This window comes from Petaurus breviceps, unplaced genomic scaffold (genome assembly GCF_028583685.1).
Source record: "Petaurus breviceps papuanus isolate PSGF00001 unplaced genomic scaffold, PetGlider_PUasm1.0 90779, whole genome shotgun sequence".
Taxonomy (NCBI): Eukaryota; Metazoa; Chordata; class Mammalia; order Diprotodontia; family Petauridae; genus Petaurus; species Petaurus breviceps.
Window position 1 is genome coordinate 939,537 of NW_027187344.1, and position 27,848 is coordinate 967,384.

Below are 27,848 nucleotides of genomic sequence, written 5' to 3' on the forward strand. Positions count from 1 at the left end.
TTCATTAACGGGGGAAAGAAGACCTCAAGCTTTATATACAAGTTTTGACTCCTTTGTCACTGAATACCAGTTCTACAATGAACACACACATAGCAAATAGCAATGGCAGCTAAGTGACAACAGTGGATAGATTACTGGGCCTGCAGTCAGGAAGACCTAAGTTCAAATTCAACCTCAGACACTTACAGTCTGTGTGACCCTGAGCAAGTCACTTAACCCTGTCAGTCTCAGTTTCCTTATCTGTAAAATGATCTGGAGAAGGAAATAGCAAACCACTCTAGTATCTTTGCCAAGAAAACCCCAAATGGGATCACAAAGAATCAGACACGACTGAACAAGAACAAGAACAAATGGCAAAAATATATTTTGGGGGGCAGCTAAATGGCACAGTGAAATAGAGCACTGGCCTTGGAGTCAGGAGGATCTGAGTTCAAATCTAGCCTCAGACACTTGACACTTAGGAGCCATGTGACCTTGGGCAAGATGTTTAACCCCAATTGCCTTACCTTCCCCCCTCCAAAAAAAAATAGAAAAAAAAATTTTATTTATTCAAGTCAGTAGCAAAAAAGAGACCAGAGAAACACACAGGAGAATATGAACTGGGCAATACAAAAATGAAGGAGCTCTCCCATTGGGGGTGAGATGACTCAACCAAGAGAGAGTCCCAGATCTCACCCAAGGGGAAACTCCATAAAGTGTCTAGTGTGGCAAGCTGGAGATAGGGACATGATGCAGCCTGCCATCCTACCTCCTGTTAGCTTATTCCCAGAGTTTTCTTTTCTCTTCAGCAAACTCTGGTCGGGTTGGCCTCATCTGTCTTCTCTTACAAAGCGGAAAGCCAGAAACCCCTAAAGCAACTTCAGAGACTGAAGAACCTCAAAGAGGTAGGAGAGCCCAGCACTCTCCTCTCTCCTCTTTTCTCCAATCCAGCCCACCCCTTTCAGACACAAGGCACTGATCTCTACCAGTGAGGAGAGAGTCCCATACCAATGGGCACTGGGACCCAGGTTACATAAGCAAACACCCAAACAAAAAAGTAAACAAATGTAGGGATGAATGAATAAATCAACATATGGATGAATGGATAAATGAACAAATAAATAAACGGATAGATAGGTCATAGCTATATAAAACATTTTCAGAAGGGGTCCATAGGCTTCACCAAATTGGTTAGAAACCTCTGCTGTAGAAGTCTATCAGGACTTACTCTTGACTCTTATTTTACATGCAAATCTAAGCCAAGACTGGCTTCTTCCCAGTTAGCTGTATAATAGCTGACATTTATGTAGGCTTTAAGATTTGCAAAGTAATCTGTTTCTTTCTCACAACCCTGGGAGGCAGATGCTTTTAGTATTATCATCCCCATTTTACAGATAAGGGATCTGAGGGTGAGAGAGGTTAAATGATTTGTACATGGTCACAGAGCTGGTAAGCATTTGAGGCAAGATTTCCATTTAAGTCTCCCTGACTCCAAGTCCAGCATTCTATCCACTATGCCATCTTGTCGTCAGTGGCATAGCAAATATTCAAAGTATCAGATAAAAATGGGAAAGAGGGTCTGCTATGGATTCTTACACCAATAGCTAATAGTGTAATAGTTGTGTAAATTTGGGTCAAGCCCCTAACCTCTCCAAGCCTCAGTTTCCTCACCTGTCCAGAAAGACACTTAAGAAAGATGCTCACTAAAATCCTTTTTAAATGGTGAGATTTAATAATAAAGTTTGTCCCAGGACTTCTTTTCCAGAGGGTACCAGCACAGCCACCATGGTGGGTAGAAGATTTAGGGTCTTCTGACTTGCTGACAAGAATCTTCTGACTTGCTCCCGACTCCCTGGGAATAAACAGTTCTCTTAGAAAGAGGGGCAGCCAGGAAGGTGGTGACAAAATGCCAGAAGAAGAATTATAAAAGCAGTTCAAACTCACCTTCCACTCCATGGCAAAACCATCTGGAAATGGAGGAGGTAGGTGTAGTTGGAAAGCCTTCTGGGAGAAGTACAACCTCCCCAGCCACATCACTGGCACCACCAACCACAGACCTTTGGTTTAGTCACTACCAGAAGTCTAGGAAACAAAGAAAGGCAGAAGCAGGTAGAAAATTAACACAGTTCCATGCATGTTTAGAGGAAGAGCAGAGGAAAAGCCAGGTACAGCTAAATGCAAGACTTGTTGCTTTTTGATCATTAGTTAGGTACTCCACCACATCCTACTGTCTTGGAGCATACCAACTATGCTCTGGTCAGGCCTTGGGTCACTCATCTCTGGCAGAATCATAGAATGCCAGAGCTGGAAGGACCCAAAAGAACATCTAGCTTAGCTGTTCTCAAAGCGTGATTCTTTGTTAGAGGTTATATGAGGAAGAGAGGCAGTAAGAGCTGGGCTGAAGTTCTACTTTTGACACACATCAGCTGTGTGACCCTGGGTAAGTCAACCTCTGAGTTCCCCAGAAAAGGCACAAATCTTCCTTAGTGGAAGAAATTTGCTTATCTGGGAATTTCCTATACCAATAAAATCAGAGGTCTGGTTCTCAAAAAAAAAAAGGCACATAAATATAGAAAGACCTTTATGAAATAATGCAATGTATTGGTAGAGAACAAAACCAGAAGAATGGAGTGCATATTACACGTGGTTGAATGCATTACAACCATATTCTCAAACTCTCAAATGAACCTGTGATCTCTTTTTGGGAATTCTTTCCCAAATCACCCAATCAACAAACATTTATTCAGTTCCTGCTTTGGGACAGACAGTGTGTTTAAGGGGGTAGGGAGAGGAAGGGATACAAATAAAAAACAAAAACAGCTCCTGCCCTCAAGAAGCTTATATTCTAGTGAGGGAGATAACATTTATAAATCAGGAGACACAATACGCAGTAGCAGAAAGTTATTGTTATATGAGGTGGCACCAGCCATTGGGGGAACCAGGATAGCACTCCTGGAAGAGGTGGTATTTGAACTGAGCCTTAAAGGAAGAATCAGAGATTGGGAAAGAAAGTATTTCAGGTATTGGGAAAAGCCAGTGAAATGGTTTAAAGACTGGAGATGGTGGGTCATGAGTGAGGAATAGCTAGGAGAGGAAATTAGGAAGGGGGCAGGGTTTGGGGAGAAAGATAGTGAGTTCAGTTTTAAACATGTTGAATTGAAGATGTCTGTCTCCATTTCAAGATGTCTAATAGGCAGTTGGAGATGCGAGAAGTGTGGTTAGCAGAGAGGTTAGGGCTAGACAAGAAGATATGAGTCAATTTCATAGAAATGATCATTGAAACCATGAGAGCTGATGAGATAACCTAGTGAAATGGTATAGAAAGAGAAGAGGGCCTCAGACAGTCTTTAGGGGCCACCATAGTTAATGGGTATGATGTATAAATCAAGATCCGGCAAAGGAGATAAAGAAGGAGAGGTCAGATGGATGGGAGGAGAACAAGGAGAAAGTGGTGTCCCAAAGACAGTATCAAGGAGAATGATGAGGTAGTGTCAAAGGCAGAAGTCAAGAAGGATGAGGACTAAGAAAAGGCCATTAGACTGGGCAATTAAGACATCATTAGTGACTTTGGAGAGAGCAGTTTCAGTTGAATGAAGAGGGCTGGAAGCCCGACTGCCAAGTTAAGAAGAGAGTAAGAGGAAAGGAAGTGGAGGCATCTGTTGTAGATGGCCTTCTTAAGGAGTTTAGCTACAAATAAGAGAAGAAATATAGGATGAAAGCTAGACCAATCAAATGACAATTTTTTGAGGATGGGATAAATTTGTAGACAGTAGGGAGGCAGCTAGTAGAAAGGACATGATAGAAGATTAATAAGACATTAAGGATGATGGAGGGGAAAATCTGCTGGAGAAGAAGGAAAGGAGCACCTCTTCATGCGAAACAGGTAAATAAATTGTTACACAGCTAAGTGCTATAAGATGACAGAGGAAAAGATGAAGCTCTTTAAGAATGAATTCAAGTTTTCCAGTGAAATATGTGGCAAGGTTCTCAGTTGAGATGATGGGGAGGGGCATGGAAAGCTATATAAATTGAGGAGTGATGAAAAGATTTGCAAAAAAGTCCTATGGTGAATGAGATAGCAAATTAATTAGGGATTACACATCCCTGATCCCACCAAAGCTTGCCTCCATGCAATGAGGGCCCAGTTGAGATTATGTAACATAAACATGTAGTGGACTTAGCACAGTTTCATGATTTTCTCCAGCTTCATTCAGCAGCACACATGTAGGAGTAAAGGCAGCAGATGTTGAGTAATCCAAGGCTTAGATTTGGCAGGGTGAAAGAGCTTTGACAGGATGAGGGAGGGAAGGACTCAAGAAGAGGACAGTATGGAGTTTAACTGGTTTACCATTGGGTCAGGATGGAAAAGGGAAGAAAATGTAGCCAATGCAGGGATGATGCCCTGGGAAAAAGCTGAGGGTCACAGTATGGAAGAACAGGGTTTGGAATTGCAAGGCAGAAGGAGAGGTGGAGTGACAAGAGACTTTGATCAAATAAAGGAATTTCAAAGTTTATGAACATGGATGTGGAACATTTGTAGGTGACAAGATCAAAGGTATGACAGTCTCTGTGTGTAGCTGTGACGGGGTGGAGAAGTAGGTCATGGGAAATGACTAAGTTAGAGAAATGGGAGGTTATAGTGTTTGGAGGAATATCAGTATGTATGTTGAAGTCCCCTAGTATGAGGGCAGAGACAAAGAATGTGAGCCAGGCTTACTGAAGGACTGAAATCACTAAGTAAGGAAGGATATAGCCCTTGAGGTCTGTAGACCACAGCTACCAGAATTTTGACCGGATGATAAATATAAATTGAATGAACCTCAAAGGAAGAGAGATTGTTGTGGTAGAGAGAAGGCCTGGCAGTGGCATGGGGAACAAGTCATAATCCAGCTCCCCCTACCAGGACTAGTGAATGGAAGGGATGTGAATGAAAGTTCAACCAGTGCTGGAAAGGGTGTCCAGGAAAGTTGTATCATCGGGAGGCAGACATACAGAGTGCAAGAAGATGGTAGGAGCACAAAAGGAAAAGAGCTGAGATGAAATCTAGATTGTTAGCCATGGAACAGGCATTTCAGAGGGTGCAGTGGAAGTAGAGTAATGCAGAGTGGGAGGTTGGGGTAGGGAGGGTTGGGTGAGGGAGAAGGGAACAATCAGTGAGGATTGGAGAACAGAGTTTGAACAATGGTAACTGGAGGTTCAGAAGCACTGGGATACAGTGTGTTTGATGAGTTGGAAATATGTTAATCATTAAGGAATGAGTTCAGGTAGGTTATTATTGTCCACAGGGGTTCTGCCTCAAGAGGAGTCATCCCAGGCATTGCACCCTCAAATGGCTAGAAAGGGGGTGGATGGGAGAGAAGTGTGGAGGGTGCCCAGGTGGGGGTAAGGCAAGCCCTGTGGAGCTGTAGGAGACTGAAAGGGGCACCTGGAGCGTGATGGAATGGCATTGGCAAGGCAGACCTTCCAGTTCCTTGACAGCATTCTTTATTCCTGTTCAAATTCAGAGTTCCTTATTTGTTCACATGTAGCTGGTACTTTACCATTGCCTTCTGTGTGATATTCATCTTTAGTTCCTCAGAGGCAGTGCTGTTCCAGGTCCCTACCACATAACAACACTAGCATAACATTTGTATTGAAAAGGTTGATCTTTGTTTTCAAGGGAAGTCTGGCAGTGAAAGCATTGTGACTATTCTCTTCCTCCTGTCAAAGCCAGATATATCTAACTTTACATAGATGTAGACAGATAGATAGACATATACATACCGACACACATATAGACGACCTCCATAGAATGTTCTGAGACAGTCATTTTATTTAAGTGTAACAAGGTAAAGTGTACAGAGGGCAGCTAGGTAGTGCAGTGGACAGAGTGCTCAGGCTCATATGAACCCGAGTTCAAATCCAGTCTCAGACACTTACTGACCCCAGGCAAATTACTTAACCTTGTTTGCCTTGGTTCCTCATCTGTAAAATGAGCTGAAGGAAATGGCAAACCACTGTAGTATCTCTGCCAAGTAAACTCCAAAAGGGGTCATGAGAGCAGGACACTAGTGAAATGACTGAAAAACAACAAATAGTTTACAGAACTGTTCTATAATTATGTAGACAAATGCAATTCATCTGATTATAGACTGAAGATGAGAGTTTTGTACTAATCACAAGATAAGGTGGGCTGATTCATAGAAAGGAACAAGAACATAAACCCAGAAAGATAAAAAGGATTATAAGGTAAGATAGAACAAGAGAGGTTAAAGGACAGATTTCAGAACTGCATCAACTCTGAGTCCTGTATGAGTGGCGGGAGGTACGACAGTGTAAATGGCAACCTCATAGAACAGTTACACATTTTGGCCATTTTCCCCAGTTATACCGATGCCTTATTGAGTGCCTGCAGCTCTCTTCCAGGAGGCTCTGCCATGTCTGAGGCTTGCTGAACCAACACAACATTGGACACAAACAGAAGGGTCTGTAGATTCTCATCATCCACAAGCAATGTCTTGACAACCTGCATTCTGTGCTGCATCTACTCCATCATAGTATGGAATACTTTTTTAAAAAAGTAAAATCTTACCTTTATTAATTTGTTTGTTTACTTTTAGCTTACAAGATTCAGTTCCACAATCCCTTGTTTCAAGTTTTCTCCCTCTCCCTCTCCTCCCCCCCAGACAGCATGCAATCAAGTATAGGATCTGCAAATACTTCCACATTAGACATGAGTCAGGTTGTAAAGAAGGACTGTAACCAATGGAATGAACGATGGGAAAGAGGAAACAAAACCAAACAAAAAAAAGAGAGAGAGCAAGTAGTTTGCTTCAATCTGGATTCAAACTCTGTTCTCTCTAGTTCTCTGAATGTAGACATCTTTTTCCATGATAAGTCTTTTGGAGTTGTCTTATAACCTTGCATTGCTGAGAAGGGTCTGGTCAAGTTGGTCATTACACATACATTATGTCTGTAATTATGTACAGATTTTTCTTGGTTCTGCTCTTCTCACTCAGCATCAGTTTGTATAAGTCTCTCCAGGTAAATATGAAGTCCGTCTTCTCCTCATTTCTTATAGCATAATAATATTCCATTACATTCATATACCACAACTAATTTAGCCATTCCCCAGTTGATGGGCATCCCCTTAATTTCCAATTCTTTGCCACCACAAAAAGAGCTGCTATAAATATTTTTGTACATACAGGTCTTCCTCCCACTTTTATGATCTCTTTAGGATACAACCCTAGAAGTGGTATTACTGGGTCAAAAGGTATGCAATTATTTATAGCCCTTTGGGCATAGTTCCAGATTGCTCTCCAGAATGGTTGAATCAGTTCACAACTCCACCAACCATGCATTAGTGTTCTGATTTTTCCATATCCTCTACAGCGTTTGTCATTTTCCTGTTTTGTCACCTTTGCCAATCTGATTGGTAAGATTTGGTTATCTCAAAGTTGTTTTGACTTGTATTTCTCCAATCACTAATGATTTAGAACATTTTTCATGTTCTAATCTTTAATTTCTTCCTCTGAAAACTGCCTGTTCATATCCTTTGACCATTTATCAATTGGAGAATGGCTTGTATTCTTATAGATTTGACTCAATTCTCTGTATATTTTAGAAATGAGGCCTTTATCAGAGACACTGGCTATAAAAATTCTTTCCCAATTTCCCATTTCCCTCTTAATCTTGGTTAAATTGGCTTTGTTTGTACAGAAACTTTTCAATTTAATGTAATCAAAATTATCCATTTTGAATTTGATAATGCTCTCTAACTCTTGTTTGGTCATAAAGTCTTCCCTTCTCCATAAATCTGATAGGTACACTACTCCTTGCTTTCCCAGACTGTTTACTGTATCAGCCTTTATACCTAGATTGTGCACCCATCTAGATGGTGTTAGATATATGGAATAATTTTTTAAAAATTATTTTATTTTCAGTTCACAAAAACAAAACAACAATTTCCATAACAGTACAATAAAAAAGATGATTGCACATGAAGCTGTAAATCTGCCATATACAACTTGCTGTTCTCTCCAAATATACAACGAATTTATCATGAACACTTCATTTTTCCCTTTTTTTCTTCCCTTCCCCCTACCTGCCATAGAGATAGCTATCATTAGACACAAATAGGTGTATGTATGTATGTATGTATGTATGTGTGTGTATAATTCTTTGTGATGTTATTTCATGTTTATCACATCCAGAACCTACTTTATTTTTTTTTTTTTTGGAAGAATATGTTCATGGCTACCATTGGCAAAGGACAGCTGCAAAGCATGCTTTTGAGCATTGGCAGTAGCCAATTTTGATTATAAATACTCCATCCCTGGTTTATACTGAAATGGCATGGAGATCTTCAACATTTGAAATTTTTGTCGAGAAATCTCTTTTAATTATATCAAAGTATATCTTGATTTAATTTGTTGGCTCATATCAAGTTCTTAGTGGAATTTCTCTATCCCCTTGTCATCAGCAACTTCAAAAGAGGAAAAGTGGAGGAGAATGAATGAAATCCTTAGCTTTACTCAAGGTGCTGATCAGGTACCACCTATGTTAGGCCTATCCTGATTCCCCTGGCTGTTCGCACTTCTCCGCAAACTCCCTTACTTTTTATATATTTTGTATTTATTAGTATACATATTCTCCCCCTCTCCTCTTTACATGTAAACTCTTTGAGATCAGAGATTTTATAGAGAAAGAGGAGATCAATGAATTGGGCATGCTACTGAAAAAGTTAGAAAAAGAACAAATTTAAAATCTTCAATTAAATACCAGATTAGAAATACTGAAAACCAAAGGAGAGATTAATAAAATTGAAATTAAGGAAACTTTTGAACTAATAAATAAAATTAAGAGCTGGCTTTATGAAAAAAAAAGTTGATAAATCTTTGGTTAATTTGATTGAAAAAAGAAGAAACCAAATTACCAGTATAAAAAACGAAAAAGGGTGAATTTACCACCAAAGAAGAGGAAATTAAGACAATAATTAGGAATTATTTTGCCCAATTATATGCCCATAAATTTGACAATCTTAAGGAAATGGATGAATATTTACAAAAATATAAATAGCCCAGATTAACAGAAGAGGAAGTAAAATACTTAACCCCATCTCAGAAAAAGAAATCAAACAAGCCATCAATGAACTCCCTAGGAAAACATCTCCAGGCCCAGATGGATTTACAAGCGAATTCTATCAAACATTTAAAGAACAATTAATTCCAATACCATATAGACTATTTGGGGAAATTGGTGAAGAAGGAGTCCTACCAAATTCTTTTTATGATACAAATATGGTACTGAGATCAGAGATTTTATTTTTGTCTTTGTATCCTGAGGGCCTAGCATAGTACTGAGCACTTAGGAGGTATTTATTTCTTGCTGAATTTCATTTAATGGAATGGACAAAGAATCCCAAGAGGAACTTAGAAAAGTTATTAGGATGCTTTATACTTTGAAATAAATTAATTTAAATGTAAATAGTTATAGACCAACATCTTATAGCATATACCAAGATAAAGTCAAAATGGGTACATGATTTGACATAAAGGGTGATACCATAAGCAAATTAGGGGGGCATGGAATAGTTTACTTGTCAGATCTATGGATGAGGGAAGAATTTATGACCAAACAAGAGATAGCATTACAAAATATAAGATGGATAATTTTGATTATATTAAATTTAAAAAGTTTTACACAAACAAAACCAATCCAACTAAGATTGCAAGGAAAACAGAAAACTGGAAGAAAAAATTTTACAGCAAGTATCTCAGATAAAGACCTCCTCAAATATATAGAGAACTGAGTCACATTTATAAAAATACAAGTCATTCCCCAGTTCTGAAATGGTCAAAGAATAGGAACAGGCAATTTTCAGAAGAAGAATTCAATTTATCCATAGTCATATGAAAAAATGCTCCAAATCACTATTGATTAGAGAAATGCAAATTAAAACAACTCTGAGGTACCACCTCACACCTATCAGATTGGCTAATATGACATAAAAAGAAAATTATAAATGCTAGAGATGATGGGGGAAAATTAGAACACTAATGCATTGTTGGTGGACTTGTGAACTGATGCAACCATTCTGGAGAGCAATTTGAAACTATGCCCAAAGAGCTATAAAACTGTGCATACCCTTTGATCCAACAATACCAACTACTAGGTCTGTATCCAAAAGAGATTTTTTTTTAAAGGGAAAAGGACCTATTTGTTAAAAAATATTTATAGCAACTCTTTTGGTGGTGGCACAGAATTGGAAATTGAGGAGATGTCCATCAGTTGGGGAATGGTTGAACAAGTTCTAGTACATGAATGGAATACCATTGTACTATAAGAAAATGACAAGCAGGATGCTTTCAGAAAAATCCTAGAAAGATTTACATGAACTAATGCAAAGTGAAATGAGCAGGACCAGGAGAACATTGTACATACTAACAGCAATATCATATGTTGATCAACCATGAATGACTTAGGTATTCTCAGGATTACAATGATCTAAGACAATTCTGATTTCCATGACGAAAAATGCCATTCATCTCCAAAGAAAGAACTGATGGAGTCTGAATGCAGATTGAAGCACACTATTTTCTATTTTCTTTTTTTTGGAGGGGGATCTGTTTTTTCACATGACTAATATAGAAACATGTTTTGCATGATTGAACAGGTATAACCTATATCAAATTGTGTACCATATCAGGGAGGGGGAGAGGAGGAAGGGAGGGAGAGAATTTGGGACTCAAAAAATTTTAAAACACATTAAAAATTGCTTTTACATGTGATTGGGAAAAATATTATTCAAAAAATGTAAATAGTTACGGAGAAAGTTCAATTGGGTGTCTTGCTTTTTAATGTTGTTTGTAATAGGGGATAGGGACTAGATCTGTGATTTAATTGTATAAAGTATAGAGAACACCCAAGTATGAAAACTCCCTCCCTTTTCTCTGTCATTTACAGTCTTAGAGAGTTGACCAGACCACTAAGAGATTAAGTGACGCGCCCAGAGTCTGCATACCCAGTATGTGTCAGAAGTAGGAGCCTAACCCAGGTCTTCCTGATTCTGAGACCAGATCACTACCTAAATTATGCCATGTTGCCTCTCCTTGTGACAGAATATTTAATATTATTATTTTTAAGAGGCAGTAGTTGGTGAAAGGTCTTCCCCTGAAGGACTAAATCTTGCCCTAAGAACCAAATCCAGGGAGCCTCAAACAGCAGATGTGAACTTCCAAGACACACCACCTCTCCACACCCAGTGATAGAGATTATTTTTGCCTTATTCACTCTTCAGGAGTAGGTGGTGACGATATCATTCCGTTACCAATACTGCTACTGTGTGAGGGGTCATAACCAAAGTCCAGTGTGTTCATAAGAAAGTTGGCACTCCAATCCTCTAAGGACCTAACTCACTAACCAAAGATAATAAATGCCAGAGTATTGAGTCATAGTTCTGGAACAGGATTTCTAGGGCATTAGAACATTTCAGGGCATTGTGAAAAAATTCTGAAATATTCTGGATTTCCTCATTCCCTCTTGGAGGGCAGAGGGTAGAAGTGGCAATGACTAAAGTGACTGATTAAAAAAAAAAGAGGAAGGAGGATGATTGAGTATGTTTGGGTGGGGAGAAGAGGGTAATAAAATAAGATTGTCGATGAAGTATTTATGGACAGATGGTTAGGAAAGGGAGTTGGGGTGGAATATTCATGTGGAACCCAGGCAATTCACAGTAATGCTTCAGGGACATTATGTTTCTGTGTTCGGGTCAGACTATCCCAGAGTCCCAATCATTTCTCCACCCTGTTAGCTCTGAAAATTAGGAAGGTAGCTTGATGGAATGGGCAATAACTGGAAGCTTGGAATTCCTGGATCCTACTCTATTTCAGTTTTGATCTTACACAAGGTGGAGACCCATTTTCAGAATGATTAAGTTTCCCCAGATATATGTATAATGCTTCAATTCATACTACCACTAGCACGTTGGGTCCCCAGAGGGGTGGCTGTCACAACTCTCAGTTTTATGGGCAACTCTTTGGGTGACTATCTTGCTAAATACTAGCTTTTGAGTCCTCACCTTTGTGCTTCTCTTTAATTAGTCAGTAGACTCATTTTGTTCCTTTGCTAAGGCATTGCTCAAATAACTTAGCAAGAACTGTGTTTATAAAACATATCCCTCCCCCTGCCTCCACCAAAAAAAAAAAAATCAGGGCACACAAACATACCTGAGTCTAGAAGGGGAGAAGAGTAGTAACAAATTTAAAATATAGTGATAGTGAGGTTCACATGCCAGGAACACAGGGAGTCAAGGCAATTCAAAACCCAGGAACTGTGAGGCTTCAGTGTCTTTTCTCTCCAGAAAGTTCTCAAAAAGTTTATGGATCACTCAGCTACTCAGCTAAGCTGGCTCTTGGCAGGAAGAGTTTCCCCACCAGACTGGAAGCTGAGCCAAGATCTCACACCTAAGAATAATTCAGGTAGGCCATTCTGTGGTTTTATGGGCTCCTCACCAGACTGTGGGCAGTGACTACCAGGTGGGGCTAAGTAGGATGCTTTGTTGCTGGACAGTGGCTCTTAGATGAGACTGGGCATGCTACTTTGCTGCTAGGTAGCCATTGCTGGACAGTGCCTGGTAAGCTGCTAGGCAGTGGCTGCCAGATGAGGCCAAACAGGCTGGTTTATCACTGGGAAGCTGATACCAGGCTGGGGCAAATGAGTTGTTTGGGCTCTTCTCTGGGTGCAGTCTATCCACTGTTTTCCCTCTTTCATAGGCAGCTATAGTCTCTTGTCTACCTTCAGCCACTGGCTGGGCTGGGGGGATGGTGCTTTCTTCAACTGGAGGGTCAGCAATCTCTTTTAGCTAGGGAAACAGCCTATAGTTTGCAGTCTGCAAAATTTTCTTCCTTTTGACTCTCTAAGGATGTTACCTTCAAGCAGGAGAGGAGGGAAGACTAGACTTTCCTTTAGACAAAATTCATTCTGCCTCAGGAACTCTTTCCCTCCTTAAAGCACACCGTGATTTAGGGGAATTAGTTTCAATTTTTCATTTTCACTTTTCATCCCTTTTTGGAAATCTTACATTGGGACGACTAGGTGGTACGGTGAATAGAACACAGGCCGGAGTCAGTAGGACCTGAGTTCAAATTCGGCCTCAGACACTTAAAACACACACACACACACACAAAACTAGCCATGTGACCTTGGGCAAGTCATTTAACCCCAATTGCCCTACCTTCCCCTTCCAAAAAACTTATGTATAGTGGCTAGGGACCAAGGTATGGATGCAGCCTGTGCCCTAGAGGTACCTTCATTATATCGAGGACCTCTTCATGTGCACTTAAGGTGTCTACACCTCCTACCCTTTTTAGGATGGGGAATGACTACTTTTTGAAGCTAATGCTGGCTTTCCCCTTGACTTTTAAATATCTCTTTTTGTCTTTTCTTCTGTGTTGACCTTGAATTTTTGTTAGTCTCCCTGGGGAATCTCTTATACGAAGTATGGTGAAGACACTACAAAAACTTTAAGTCAGAGAACTTGGTGGCAAGTCTCAGGTCCAATATGTCCCAATTAGTAGTTTAATGTTTCTGAACCTCAATGTTCTCATCTGTAAAATAAGGATGGCAGCGCTTAAAATGGTTCTTTTCCAGGGCCACAGTGGGTGACCTATGTATAAGGTGCTTTGCAAACTTTAATTTGTTATAAGAATGTAAGGTATTATTAAAGTAATTCTGAGACTTGCCTCATACTGATTAGATTGCTTTTTCTTCTGTTTTCTCTTCATTGAAATCATGTTTTAAAACCCAGTTGTGGGTAATGGTGCCTCAGGTCTTCCTGACTGTTATTTTCTGAATTCTTTCTGTGAGTTCAACCTCAGGCATGCTTCTCCTTCCCTAAGCCACAGTTAGGGGCCCCAGTGTGCCATCCCCAAAATGCTCTCATTCCCTGCAGTACCACACTCACTTGGTGTGTTTGTGTGTTCACGGCTTTTCTCCCAGGGTAGAGGCCCAATTTGGGGATAAGTGTTAACAGGATTTTACTGAGCCAGATTCTAACTGGAGAATGATGAAAGAGCAGGCCAGAGACAAATTGACAGTAATCAGATAGCATTTCATTAATTAGTTTAATTATGAGGAATATGTTGCCGAATTGGGAATTCCCCCGATCAGAATTCCACCTTTTGGAAGTGAAGACAGAGACTATATGCATCAATCACAATGGGAAGGGAGGGGGAAAGGTGGATTACAGTCATTCCCAGGGATTTGAGCAATTTCCCATGACACAAAGATAATACAACAATTCTGGAGTCCTGTGGGAGCAATACTGCTTGAGATCTTGGTGATTGTAAGTTGGTGGGTCACAGGACCAGAGTTCTGTGATGAGAACAGGTTCTATGGTTTTTGATTTGCTTCACTTAAGGTACCTAGCTAGTGATTGTGAATGTTGGCAAAGGGTTAATTGATCATTTCAAACTGCACTGTGAGCTGACTCACAAGAGAGGCAATTCTGTATCATGCTTTCCAACACAACCCAAGCTAAACCTTAGAATCTAAAATAACTAATTTATCAGACAGTAAACATGTATTAGAGAGTACCTCAGGACCATTCCTTTCAAGTGATTTACCAGCCTTAGTTGGAGAAAAGACCTTTCAAGCTAAACTACCTCTACTATTCCTCAAGAAATCTTGTGAAATACAAAGCATCCTTACATTTCCCAACAATGGGGAAGGAGTTTCTTTTTTTTTGCTTGACCTGACTCTCTCAGCTCCATCAGAAAATCACTAGGGGTGGTGAAGTCTGTATATTTCAGAAGTAGGTGAAGTGAAAATGACACCTCCCCAAAAGATGTCACCTGCCTAGCTTGAGCAAACCCCGAAAATGATTGTTTCTCTGCCTCCACAGCCAGTGTCTTTCTTCTTGGCTCTGGGGCCACCACAGAATTTGTCAGTGTCATAGAAAGTTAGAGGGGAGAATGACCTTTCGCCAAACAAATGGCCTCTGTGGGGGGCTGGTATCCCATTACCCAATTGTAATGGGAATGTAAATTTTTAAGATCTTCCCTGTCCCTAGGCTAAAGTGTACCTGGAGCCTGGGGTGGGAGGCTTGTTTTTCAGTAGATACTTTTTGATTGGCCAGTCGGTCCAGAAAGTTGTTACATTCTCTGAGCCAGGAGAAGGCTACCGTGTTTCCCCGATAATAAGCCACTGTCTTACTAATTTTTTGGACAGAAAAACACCAGAGGGCTTATTTTCAGGGGAGGGCTTATTTTAATGAACATTGACAGCAATTTTAATAAACAGGTAAATGTAAACAAAAAAATGTACCAGCAAGCAAATCACTGGGGAAGAACAGGATGACGTGCTCACTGCTGCAGCTCTGATTGGATGCAGCTCTGAGCACGCGTGCGTTTCTGGGGGGGGGGGAACGGTGCATACAGAGGGTCACCTTCACTACAGTAGCAATCTCAATAGGGCTTATTTTCGGGGGAGGGCTTATTTTAGAGGAATCTTACACAGTAAGGGGAGGGCTTATTTTCAGGATAGGGCTTATTATCGGGGAAACACGGTATATAAGCCCTGATGTGTAGCTTTGTTTTGGGGCTCACTTTGAGAAGTGTTCTGTGATTTGGTCAGATGAGACTCTGGGAAGCTGTTGTTGAGAGTCCCCGGGCTTTGAAAAACCCAGATGTTGATTTGGTTTGGATGTAATGGTTGGACAGTTTGGAAACTGTCTACTTGATCTGTTTCTCTGTCTTGATAATTCTGTCTGTATATTCTGAAGTTCGAGGTGCTGACCTTTTTCTTCTGAACTAGGTAGACGATACATATTTGACTGATTAAAGTAAGCTTGTTAACCCATTTTGAGTTGCTTTCCTTTATCAAAGCAGATCCAAGAACCTGTGCTGGCAGCCACCCTGGGGACGCTTGGGGTGCTTGCTGCTACACCAATATATTGGCTGTAATACCCCAGAGTCTTCAAAATGTCTTACTCTACTGCCTCATCTTGTTGTAGAGGTGACTCTAGGTTCTTCAAAACTATTGCAAAGGAAGGAAAGTTCTAGGAGGTTCTATCATGATGGAAAGACTTCTAGTATGCATCCTGAAACACACTATGTCTTTTTTTGAAGTACCAACCTAGCTAAATTTGGAGAGGTTCATTAGCAGCTAACTGGTAACTTGGTGACTTTGGTCATGGAAATCCATGAAACAACATAAATACAAAATGGATCCTAGTTCTTTGTAACCCCTTTCAGTTTCTTCATTGATGTTGCTATAGAGTAGTTGGAAAGGGGACAAAGGATACTAAAAACTACCCAATTTTTATTTTTTTAAAATTCCCCCCCCACTTAATAGTATTTTATTTTTTCCAATGTAAAGATAGTTTTTAACATTCACTTCTATAAGATTTTGAGTTTCAAAATTTTTTTCTTCCTCCCCCCTCCCCAAGATGTCATGCAATCTGATATAGGCTACATATTAAACATATTTCCATATTTGTCAAGTTGTAAAAGAAAAATCAGAGCAAAAGGGGAAAACCATAACAACAAAAAAAAGTGAAAATAGTATGCTTCAATTTGTATTCAAACTCCATAGTTTCTTCTCTGAATGTGGATAGCATTTTTCATCATGAGTCTTTTGGAATTGTCTTAGATCATTGTAATACTGAGAAGACCTAAGTCTATCAAAGCTGGTCTTCACACAATGTTGCTGTTACCGTGTACCATGTTCTCCTGGTTCTGTTCACTCAGCATCAGTTCATGCAAGTCTTTCCAGGTTTTCTGAAATCTGCCTGCTCATTATTTCTTACAACACAATAGTATTCTATTACATTTGTATACCATAACTTGTTCAGTCATTCCCCAATCAATGGACATCAACTCAATTTCCAGTTCTTTGCCACCACAAAAAGAGTTGCTATAAATATTTTTGTACATGTGGGTCCTTTTCCCTTTTTTATGATCTCTTTGGTATTCAGACCTGGTAGTGAATTCTCCAATTCTTAGACCCTCGAGAAACAGTGCTATAAACAATGAGATCCTTTCCAAGTGTCCAATAAGAAGACATAATTCTAGAGGAATGAACCTTATCTGATCTTGACAATCTTGATATAAATGAAACCATAGACAAAAAAGGGAAGTTTCAGCTGAATGGAAAGATGAGTCACAGGTTTTCCTAGGAGAGGCAAATAAAGGCATTGCTAGACTTGGTTTTATTATGGGTTTGGAGGCAACAAAAAACATATAAAAGTCCTTTCTTCCCTTCCCCCCTTGATTCCTCCTCTGGCCCCAGGCCATACTAGAAACTCACCAACTACTAAGGTGGAAGGCTTATTTACCAGGCATTTTGACAGGAGAGAGTAGTGAGAAACGTGAGAAACCTAAGAGTCAAACATGATCAGTTCTCATCTCTCATGTCGGACTTCCAAATCTGTATGTTAATTGTTTTTTTTTTTTTTAAAGCAATCAGGGTTAAGTAACTTGCTCAAGGTTACACGGCCAGTTATTTCTGGGTGTGGTGCTAAGTGTCTGAGCCCGAGATTCGATCTCCAGGTCCTCCCAACACTGGAGTCGGTGCTCTTACTCGCTGTGCTACCTGGCCGCCCCTGTATGTTAATTGTTAACCTCTCCTGAGCTCCAGTCTTACATCATCAACAGCTTATTGGTTACGGAAAGTTATTTCACCTTTATGGATGTGCTTCTTCATTTGAAAATTAAGGATGTTGGACTACACTAAGGTAATCTTTCCAACTCTTAATCTATGATCCCATAATCTTCATATGAATATTCCACAGGCAAACTCAACATATCCAACATGGAATTCATTATGTATTCCTCTCTAAAACGATCTTAACTCCAAACTTTCCATTCTTCCAATCACTCACTCACATTCACAACCGCATTCTTGACCACTAACTCTATCTTCTCTATCATCCCCACATCTAAGCAGTTACCAAGTCCTGCCAATTCTACCTATACAGCTTGTCTCACATTTGTCCACTTCTTTCCACTCCCACAGTCCCTGTCCTATTTCAGGCTTGCATCACCTCCCATCTGGACTATTTAGAATAACCTCCATTTGGTCTTCCTGATTTCAGTGTAAACCCTTTTCAATTTATTTACATAGCCTAAAAAATGATTTTCACAAAACATGGACCTGACTGCATTCTCATACTCAAAAATCAAGGGCTTACTATTGCCTCTTCCTCAGATACAGGTGCTTCTGATTGGCATATAAAGCTCTTCACAATATAACTCCAAATGATCTTTCTGGACTTTTTTTCTTAGTATTCCCTTTGTACAGATTCTATACCAGCCAAACTATTTTTGTGTATACCACCACCCTACAGGCAACATGTACATTGGTGGGTGAGTGTGTCCCAAGTTTATGAGTGGAGGGTATCAATGCTTACCTCAGTGTTCTAGTTCTTTACCTTTTGAAATTACTCTGTACAGCAATGTAGCTCAAGCATAGCATGGACATTTGAAGCCCCAATTCTCTTTCTTCTCTCTGGCATGGTCACTCATCTGTGTCGGTAGAAGGAGATGGCTAAACTTCTACAGTTCACTGTGAGGGCCCTAATATCGGTCAGGGGAATACCTTCTAGGGTGTATTACTCCTTAGCATGTTTCCCATATGAACCAGTCAGTCAAGATGACACCAATAACTCTTTTTTTTTTTTTAAGCAATCGGGGTTAAGTAACTTGCTCAAGGTTACACGGCCAGTTATTTCTGGGTGTGGTGCTGAGTGCCTGAGCCCGGGATTCGATCTCCAGGTCGTCCCAACACTGGAGCCAGATGCTCTTACTCGCTGAGCCACCTGGCCGCCCCTAAGCAATTGGGGTTAAGTAACTTGCTCAAGGTTACACGGCCAGGTGTTTCTGGGTGGGTGCTAAGTGTCTGAGCCCAGGATTCGATCTCCAGGTCTTCTCAACACTGGAGCCGGTGCTCTTACTCGCTGTGCTACCTGGCCGCCCTGACACCAATAACTCTTAATTAGAAATATTTACAAAACAAAAGGCAAAGCAAGAATAATAAAAACGTAATATCCCATTCATAAACTTGGGACACACTCTCCTACCAACATACATGGTGTCTGTGGGATGGTGGAGTACACAAAAACATAGAAGCAGGAGACCCAGGTACCTATGGCAACATAATGGTGAACCAAGAGCCTTGATGTGCTGGGCCTTCCTTGGGAATAATTATGCCTTCCACATCTCAGAGGTCAGGGGTGCAGTTACCCCACAATCTAGAAAATCCATGTAAAATTTTTTGGCCCTCCATAACAGAGAAGTCTGAATTATTATGGTATTAAAAGATAAAATATGTTGCTATTATGCAATGCTATACATATATTTTATGCATTTCTGAGTTTCTAAACTTTTTCTGTGTCATCTGCTGACCTTTGTGTGTTGTTTGTGGCTTCTCCAAAACTCCCCCCAAATATCCATTAATTTCTTATGTTGACCCATGATATATTGAAACCATGATGTTTCATGGTTTCATGAAAGTTGTGATGTGGAAGGGATAACTGTAGTCTGTACCTCAAGTCATTTCTTTCCTGGTTGCTATGTTTGGGCTGCTCCCAATCTGGGCTACTGAGGCATTATTAAACTCTTTTAGTAAAGTGGAAAGCCTAATCCTGGGAGCTCTAGAGCTTTGCAAAGTTTGCTCCCTTGGGAGGGCTCTGAAGGAACATTATACTCTTTCATCAAAAGTAATTCCCCAGTGGCGGCTGGGTGGCACAGTGAATAGAGCACCAGCCCTGGAGTCAGGAGGATCTGAGTTCAAATCTGCCCTCAGACACTTGACAGAATTACTAGCCATGTGACTTTGGGCAAGTCACTTAATCCCAATTGCCCTCCAAAAAGAAAAAAATTAAAAAAAAAAAGTAATTCCCCTAAGACTGGGATATGCAGACCTTTTCCTGGCTGGGTTCTAATGGGTTTTCTTCAGAAGACAGTGATGATAAAGTAAAACCTTGCTCCTGAAATTGTCTTTCCTAAAGAAACAAAGCTTTTCCTCCATTTAGCTCTTCCCAGCAGTAGATATCCATGTAAACTCTGAAGTCTCGTGATCTAACTATGAGGTTGGGTTGTTTTTTTTTTTTTGACACAGCTCTGAAGACTCTCCTCAGACCCACCCACTTAGAGTTCTAGTCTTGCCCTTCAGAGGTAGGGTCTTGACAAACCATACTGTTTAAAAGTAGGGTTTGTGTGACAACTCACCTCTATCCTATGGTGAGAAAAAAAAATCCACATTTCTATCAGTCAAGCCATAAATACACAATACACAATTGTCTCATAGTGATCAAAGTGTCAGGGTTTCCTAGATTTCAATCTTAATTTTTTTTAAATGTATATTTTACTTTTTCCCAATTGCACATAAAGACAATTTCAGCATTCAGTTTTTAAAATTTTGAATTCCAAATTCTCCCCTTCCCTCAGCTCCCTGCTCTTTGAGAAGGCAAGCAATTTGATATAGGTTATACATGTGCAGTCATCAAAAACATGTTTCCATATTAGCCATTTTGTGAAAGAAAACAGACCACTCCCCTCCAAAGCCCCCAACAACCAAACTGAATAAAATAAAGTATTCCTTAATCTGCATTCAGACTCCATCAGTTCTTTCTCTGGAAATAAACAGTATTTTTCATCAAAAGTATTTCAGACCTGTCTTGGATTATTGTATTGATGAGAATCGCTAAGTCATTCACAGGCAATCATCATACAATATTGCTGTTACTGTGTACAATGTTCTCCTGGTTTTGCTCACTTCATACTGGTTCATATAGATCTTCCCAGGTTTTTCTGAAATCACCCTGCTCATCATTTCTTATGGCACGATAATATTCTATTACAGGGGTGGCTAGGTGGTGCAGTGAATAGAGCACCCGCCCTTGAGTCAGGAGCATCCGAGTTCAAATCCGACCTCAGACACTTAACACAAAACTAGCCATGTGACCTTGGGTAAGTCCCTTAACCCCAATTGCCCTCCAAAAAGCAAAAAAATAAAAATAATTATTATTCCATTACAGTCATATTCCAGAAGTTGTCCAGCCATTCCCCAATTGATGAGCATTCCCTCAATTTCCAGCTCTTTGCCACCACTAAAAGAACTGCTATAAATATTTTTGTACAGATAAGTACTTTCCCTTTTCTTCAATCTCTTTGGGATACAGACTTAATAGTGGTATTGTTAGGTCAAAAGGAATGCACAGTTTTATTGTCCTTTGGGCATAGTTCCAAATTGTTCTCCAGAATGGACAGATCAGTTCACAATTCTACCAACAGTGCATTAGCGCCCCAATTCTATCACATCTCCTCCAACTTTTATAATTGTCCTTTTCTGTCATATTAGCCGATCTGATAGATGTGAGGTGGTACCTCAGAGCTGTTTTAATTTTCATTTCTCTAATCAATAGTGATTCAGAGCATTTTTTCACATGACTATAGATAGCTTTGATTTCTTCTGAAAATTTCCTGTTCATATCTTTTGACCATTTATCAATAAGGGAATCACTTTCATTATTATAAATTTGACTCAGTTCTCTATATATTTGAGAAATTAGACCTTTATCAGAGAAACCCACTATAAAATTTCCTTAGTTTTCTGCTTTTCTTCGATCTTAATTTCTAATGCCAATCATATGTTAACTATCAGGTGCTAGGAACAAGGACCCTGGCCATCTTTACTTTACGATGGGGTCTTTTTTTGGTGGGATTGCCTTTTCATTGTTTCTTATACACCCACTTTTTTTTGGTGGTTGTTGTTCCTATCGATCAATGAATTGTCCCAATCAGGAATCTTGGAACAAGAAATATCCCTCAGTGGATGAGGAAAGGATATGAACAGATAATTCTCAAAACAGAACCGCAAACTATTAACCACATGAAAGATTATTCCAAATGATTTATCATAAGAGGTAGGCAAAGGAAAACTGCTTGGAGGTTTTACCTCACACCCAGAAAATTAGCAAAGATGGCAAAAGATGGAAATAGTCAGTGTTGAAAAGGTTTGTGACTCATATGCTAATAACACTATTGGTGGAACTGTGAAGTAGCCCACTCATTCTGCAAAGCAATTTGGAATTGTATTAATAAAATGACTAAAATGTCCAAGTCCTTTGTGCTAGAGAACTATTAGTTAAGTGCATATAATGCAAGGAGGTCAAAGACAGAAGTCCCACATGTATCAAAATATCCATAGCAACACTTTTTTTTTTTAAGCAATCAGGGTTAAGTAACTTGCTAAAGGTTACACGGCCAGTTATTTCTGGGCGTGGTGCTAAGTATCAGAGCCTGGATTTGATCCCCAGGTCATCCCGACACTGGAGCCAGTGCTCTTACTCACTGTGCTACCTGGCCGCCCCCGATAGCAACACTTTTTTAATGGTATCAGAGAACTAGAAATAAAATAGATGCTGAGATTTGGGAGGAATGGCTATATAATTTATATATAGGTCATATATATATATATATATAATGAATGTAATGGAATATTATTCTGCCTCAAGAAAAAACAAATAAGAATAAAAAGGGGAGTGGCAATATGGTAAAGTTGAGAACTGGTCTGAGAGTCAGGAAGGTCTGGGTTCAAATCTTGCCTTAGAGCTACCTGCTACATATATACTGGCAATGTGACCCTAGATAATTTATTTAACCTCTCAATTACCCAATCATTCATTACAGAGCAAACACAGAGCTGTCAGCAGAGAGAGTTCTTCCCTCGAAAACTCTCTATGAAATCAGTTACAGGTCCTATCAAAAACAAAATAAACACAAACATCAGAAAATTTCTGTGAACTGATGTAGAATGAAATAAGCAGAACCAGTAAAACAACCTTACACAAGACTCCAGAAATGTAAATTTAAAAAATAGTGCCACTCAGTTCCTTTCAAAGAGGTGATGGAACTTAAAATGTAGACAGACATGGTTATTGGGAGCATTTGTTTTACTGGACTACTTTTTTCATTAAGATTTTTTATTTTTTTGCTTAAGGGGAGTAGCAGGAGGGGAAGATTAATTAAAATACTTCTTGAAAAATAAAAATAATAAACTATGGAAATAAAAATAATATGAAAAAGAATGACAACAAGAACCCCTAAACTAAAAACTCTGTAATTTTAATGAGCACACATGTCCCCAAAGAAGAGAGAAGAAAATGCACCTTCCTCCCTTATTTGCAGGTGTGAAGGACTATGGGTATGGATTATTCCATATACTCACGAGATCAGTTATATGGTGGTTAGTTTTCTTGTACAGTCTTCTTCCCCTCTCCCATCTCCTTTTTAATATTTTATTACAAGGGATAGCTTGCTGGGTAGTAGAGCAAGGAGGGAGAATTTGGAAATAAAGATAATATAAAAATAAGAAAAAAATCAATAGATATTTTAAAAAGAAATTACTTTATAACTACATATTTACTTATCTGTGTACATGCTATAGCCCCAAATGGGACATAAGTTTCTTGAGAGCAGAGACTTTCATTCTTATCTTATTAGTACAATTAAGAACCCTTCATTTTGCAGGCAGGGAAACTGAGGCCCAGAGAAGTGATGGCACCTGCCATAGCTGGAAGACTGTGACAAAGCTGGTACCAGAACCCAGATCTCCTAATTCCCACTCGAGGGTTTTCTCCACCCACTATCTACCTTTGGATTTGATTATCACTCCAAATAGTTGCTGTCAGCTCAAACTTCCTTGCCTTTTGCTTCCTTCCCAGTAGTTTCGATACTGAGGTCCAGGGCTCCAGAACTGAATCACAAACCCAGGATAAGAAGCAAGGGAGGGGAAAGGGTCTTCTATCAGGAAGGAGCTTGGAGGCCTACTGAACAGCAGACCTCTGGGATCTTATTAAATCCATACTGCCCTCTAGTTAGAGTCCTGAAAGTGCAAGCAAGGTTAGCAATCCAGCTCCTAGCCAGATTAGATAGTAGGGTAGAAAAAGGACTCAGATGCGGTTCTTTGGGAGTTAAGGAGGTTGAAACTGCTTTTGCAAGAGCAAAGGAAGAGGAAGGAAAGAGGAGGATGCTGGGAAATATATAGGACAAAAATTTTCCTTTTGATTCCTTCTCAGATTCCTTTTTTTTCTTCTTACTCCCATCCTCCAACCCTTTGAGGGAATCAACCAAACAATGCTGCCTGAGGCTAACAACACAACATTTAAGATGTTCAGATTCATTGGGGGAAATGGCTTCTGAAAAATTTCTCTTCCTTTTCCTGGCTTTCTCATTGCAAACACCCTCACCCCCCCCCCTTTAAAAAATTAATTGGGTTTTTTAAATGACTGTATAAAAAAATAGAAAAAACAAAAAATCTTGTAAATTTAGCCTTCTCTGGAAGATCAATGAAGTGGCATTAGCAAAGCATACAAAGAGAGATTTCTGTATTCAGGCACCTTCCAAAGTCATCCTGGAGTAAGAAACACAACTTAATCAATATTTCATCATTTCTTTTCTGTCCTTTTCACTTTAGCAGGTAGCAAAGAATGGCCTAAAGCCTTTCCCTGAAGAGATTATAGCAATTTTGTTTGACCAGTTATGTAAACACCATATGGAACTGGCCTCCTGTTGGGTCTCAGGATAAGTAAGCCCTCTCTGTATGTTTGTGCAGACTGCCATTGGGAACTGACCCCAAAGGTAACCAAGGGTGACTATAATTTTGATACCCTTACCCAATTTAATCAGCATTTATTCAGTTCATTTTGAATTGATGAATATCACTGATTGTCTAAGTGAATTAAACAGAATAGAATTAAGAGGAAGGTAATTATGTTAATTAATGCTATTAGGATAAAAGTTACAATTGATTAATCCACCATATATTGATGATTATATTCATCTAATTGATTTATCAGCTAGATTCATACTGTTAGGTCTGTTATAAGAATGTAACCATCCTTACCCCTCCAAGTATAGTGCTTGTAATAAGGTTCATTTGCCTACCCATTCCTGTGAATTAGTGCCACCCACTCCCTAGTGACCTTTGCTTCAAAACCACAACTTCTTTGGACTCTAGGATACTGTTGCTCAAACACTAAGGTCATATGACCTATGGAAGGTCTGTTTTCAAAGTGGTTATGATTGATGGACATTAACCTTCACCAACCATAAGATTTCCCTGCTTCTGGAATGACCAGTCATGCAATTATACCACTTCATTCTGTTTTTGGTATATAAAAGACTATTTTGCAGAGAACTCATGTAAGGAAGGTACTCACATGGTTGTCAGAAGAAGTGATATAAAGGCACTCAACGTCTCTCTAAGGGACTTTAGAATTGATTGTGAGACATGGTAGACACTGGCAAAGGATTGCCCAGCATGGTATCCTTGCATCAAAGAAGACGCTGTATTCCATGAGTGAAGCAGTTACAGTAGCTCAAAAGAAATGTACGATACACAAATTTATGGACATCTCCACTCCAAATGTTCATACAGACTATTTGGCCCAACCTATTGTAGAGCCTTTTGAGCTCATATTGGTCTGGTCTGCCATAGTTGGAAACATCGTACCTTGATTCCGATGTTGTTTTGATCCTCTTTGAGGATGAAGGACAACAACTAATTCTGTCAATGGCTATAAAAGCAGTTCTTCCTCAAGCAGAAGGGTCCCTGATCATGAAGAAGGTCTTGGACCCAATTGATTAGGGACCACCAGTATCCCTAATAAATGAGTTGATCATGCTCAAAGGTCTAAGTGACTTTTTTACAGAATGGAATTCTGTGGCCCACACAGAAGAAATTTCAGATCCCTAATAGTCAGATGTGCCTCAAAAGTTGCCTATGGGCTACTCTCCTATTCAACTCAATAAATCCACTAAACCCATATTAGGCACCTACTATTGTCTTTAAAGCAAGGTGCTATTAAGTATACAAAGACAAAAAGGAAGTGTCTTTAAGGAGTTTACACTCTATTGGAATATACAAGTCCACAAGTAAGTAATTTAAAGTAATATATCAGTGGTTACCCTAACTTTCACTGCCTGGGAGATCAGATGTATTATATTTCATCACTTTCCTTGGGTTCTCTAGTACTCTTATGGGGGATGGGGGCTGAAAATATCTAGTCTCTCTGTTATTGGCTTAAGCTTCTACCAGTAATATTCCCCCCAAACTGTCAGATTAGCTTTTACAAAGGAACATTTACTTCAAAGGCATATTATAATAACAAATATGTAAACATCTCCCCTCCCCCATAATTCAACTAAGACATCTTGAGGTATGCCCTCTGGACAGCTGCTCTGCCATTACAAAGGCTGGAGAGATAGAGACCTGGTATGATCCATAGATGCCAAGAACTATACTAATCAAAAGGACACCAAAATGTCTACAATTGCATCACATTGATACTCAGTGGGTTGGAGAGGTGGACCACAGGGCTGGGAGAATAACGCATTTTTCCACAAAAGGCATTTTCTTTTTCTGTGCGGGGTGAGGTAATTGGGGTTAAGTGACTAGTAAGTGTCAAGTGTCTGAGGCCAGATTTGAACTGAAGTCCTCCTGACCCCCAGGCTGGTGCTCTATTCACTGGACCACCTAGCTGCCCCTAGAAAGAAATATTTTAAGAATGCCATGGACCCCTGGAAACTCTTTCTAATGGCCCAACATTCTGGGGATGGTCACAGCCAGCTTTGACTGACCCTACAGTGGTCTGATCCTACAGACCAACACACAGAAATATGGCTAATGTTTAAGGTAAAATAGACAAAACAGAGAGGCCAGTAAAATGTTCCATGTCACTGGAGAATTCTGAAGAATCGCTACAAGCTGGCACTGTATTATGTAACTGGATCTTTGCAACTATGTGAGGCAGTAGGGGTCTAGGGAGTCACCTAGTGGAGAGATGTCAAATTCACTGCCCCTCTTGCTGTGCTGCAGCCTGCAATGCTCCTGAATGAGGCCCAAACCAGGTTGGAATATAATTGGGAAATATTTAACAAAATAAACAAAAATTCAATAGAACACAGATAATGTTAACATGTTTTCTAAGTCAATATATGGTCTTCAGGGATGCTTAGGTATGGTTTAGTTGGCATTACTATTCTGTTTGACATCTTTTGCCATCTCCAAAAAACACTCTCTTCTCCTTTATGGAATTCTGCCCTGCTTCACCCCTACTAACCCCAACAGCCCCCCAATACCTGCTTGATAAGTGGCTGAAGGAATTTACAAGAAAAGCTACAGTTATACAGTAATGGATAACCCTGTAGCAACCTCACCATTAGTCCTCCATTGATAGAGAACTGTTCCCTAGGTAATGCCTACTGAGTTTAGATATACAATGGAATTCAACATTAGAAGCAACATGCATAATTGTATAGTATAGTTAGGAATATATGTGATAAGAGGACATACTTACCACCCCGTTTTCAGCAGGACATCCTCTGCAAAGAGTTACCACAGATATAGAAACCATTCCTCTATTCTGTGATGGATTCTGAACTGTAGGAGAGTACAGTGTAAGACAATGAACTTTGGATCTAGAATGATGGAGTCTAGGTTCAAATCTCGGTACTGCTGATTGCTACCATGTGGGGGAGAGGATTCTGGGAAGATGGAGTAGGTCAGAAAACTTCAGGCTTTCCAAATTTCCTCCACAAAAAAAAGATAGAACATCACCTCAAAGTAAACATAGAGCAGCAGAAGTAAACAAAGTTGGGGTAAAGCAGTTTTCCTTCTAAGACAATTTGAGAAAGACTTGACCTCCAGGTGTAAAGGTTTGGCCTGAGTGAAGCACAAACACCTCCTGGAGGATTCTGCTGAATCAGCAAACAGCAAGCTGATGCACCTGGGCTGGGAAGCAGCCTTAGCCTCAGGAACTTTTATCTCCCAGACAGGATAAGGATTAGAAGTCTGAGTAGAAGATTGAAGGGCTTTCCACTGCT

The 27,848-nt window shown here is 39.8% G+C and overlaps 1 long non-coding RNA gene across 1 annotated transcript; it reads right to left on the minus strand.

The window, feature by feature from the left end:
- Positions 1 to 1,684: 1,684 nt before the first annotated feature.
- LOC138147218 (uncharacterized) lies at positions 1,685 to 27,848 on the minus strand. The gene is made up of 3 exons (XR_011164734.1): positions 27,323 to 27,848; positions 1,924 to 2,061; positions 1,685 to 1,831 (listed from the first exon to the last, which is right to left on the minus strand). It is a non-coding gene; the product is annotated as an uncharacterized lncRNA (long non-coding RNA).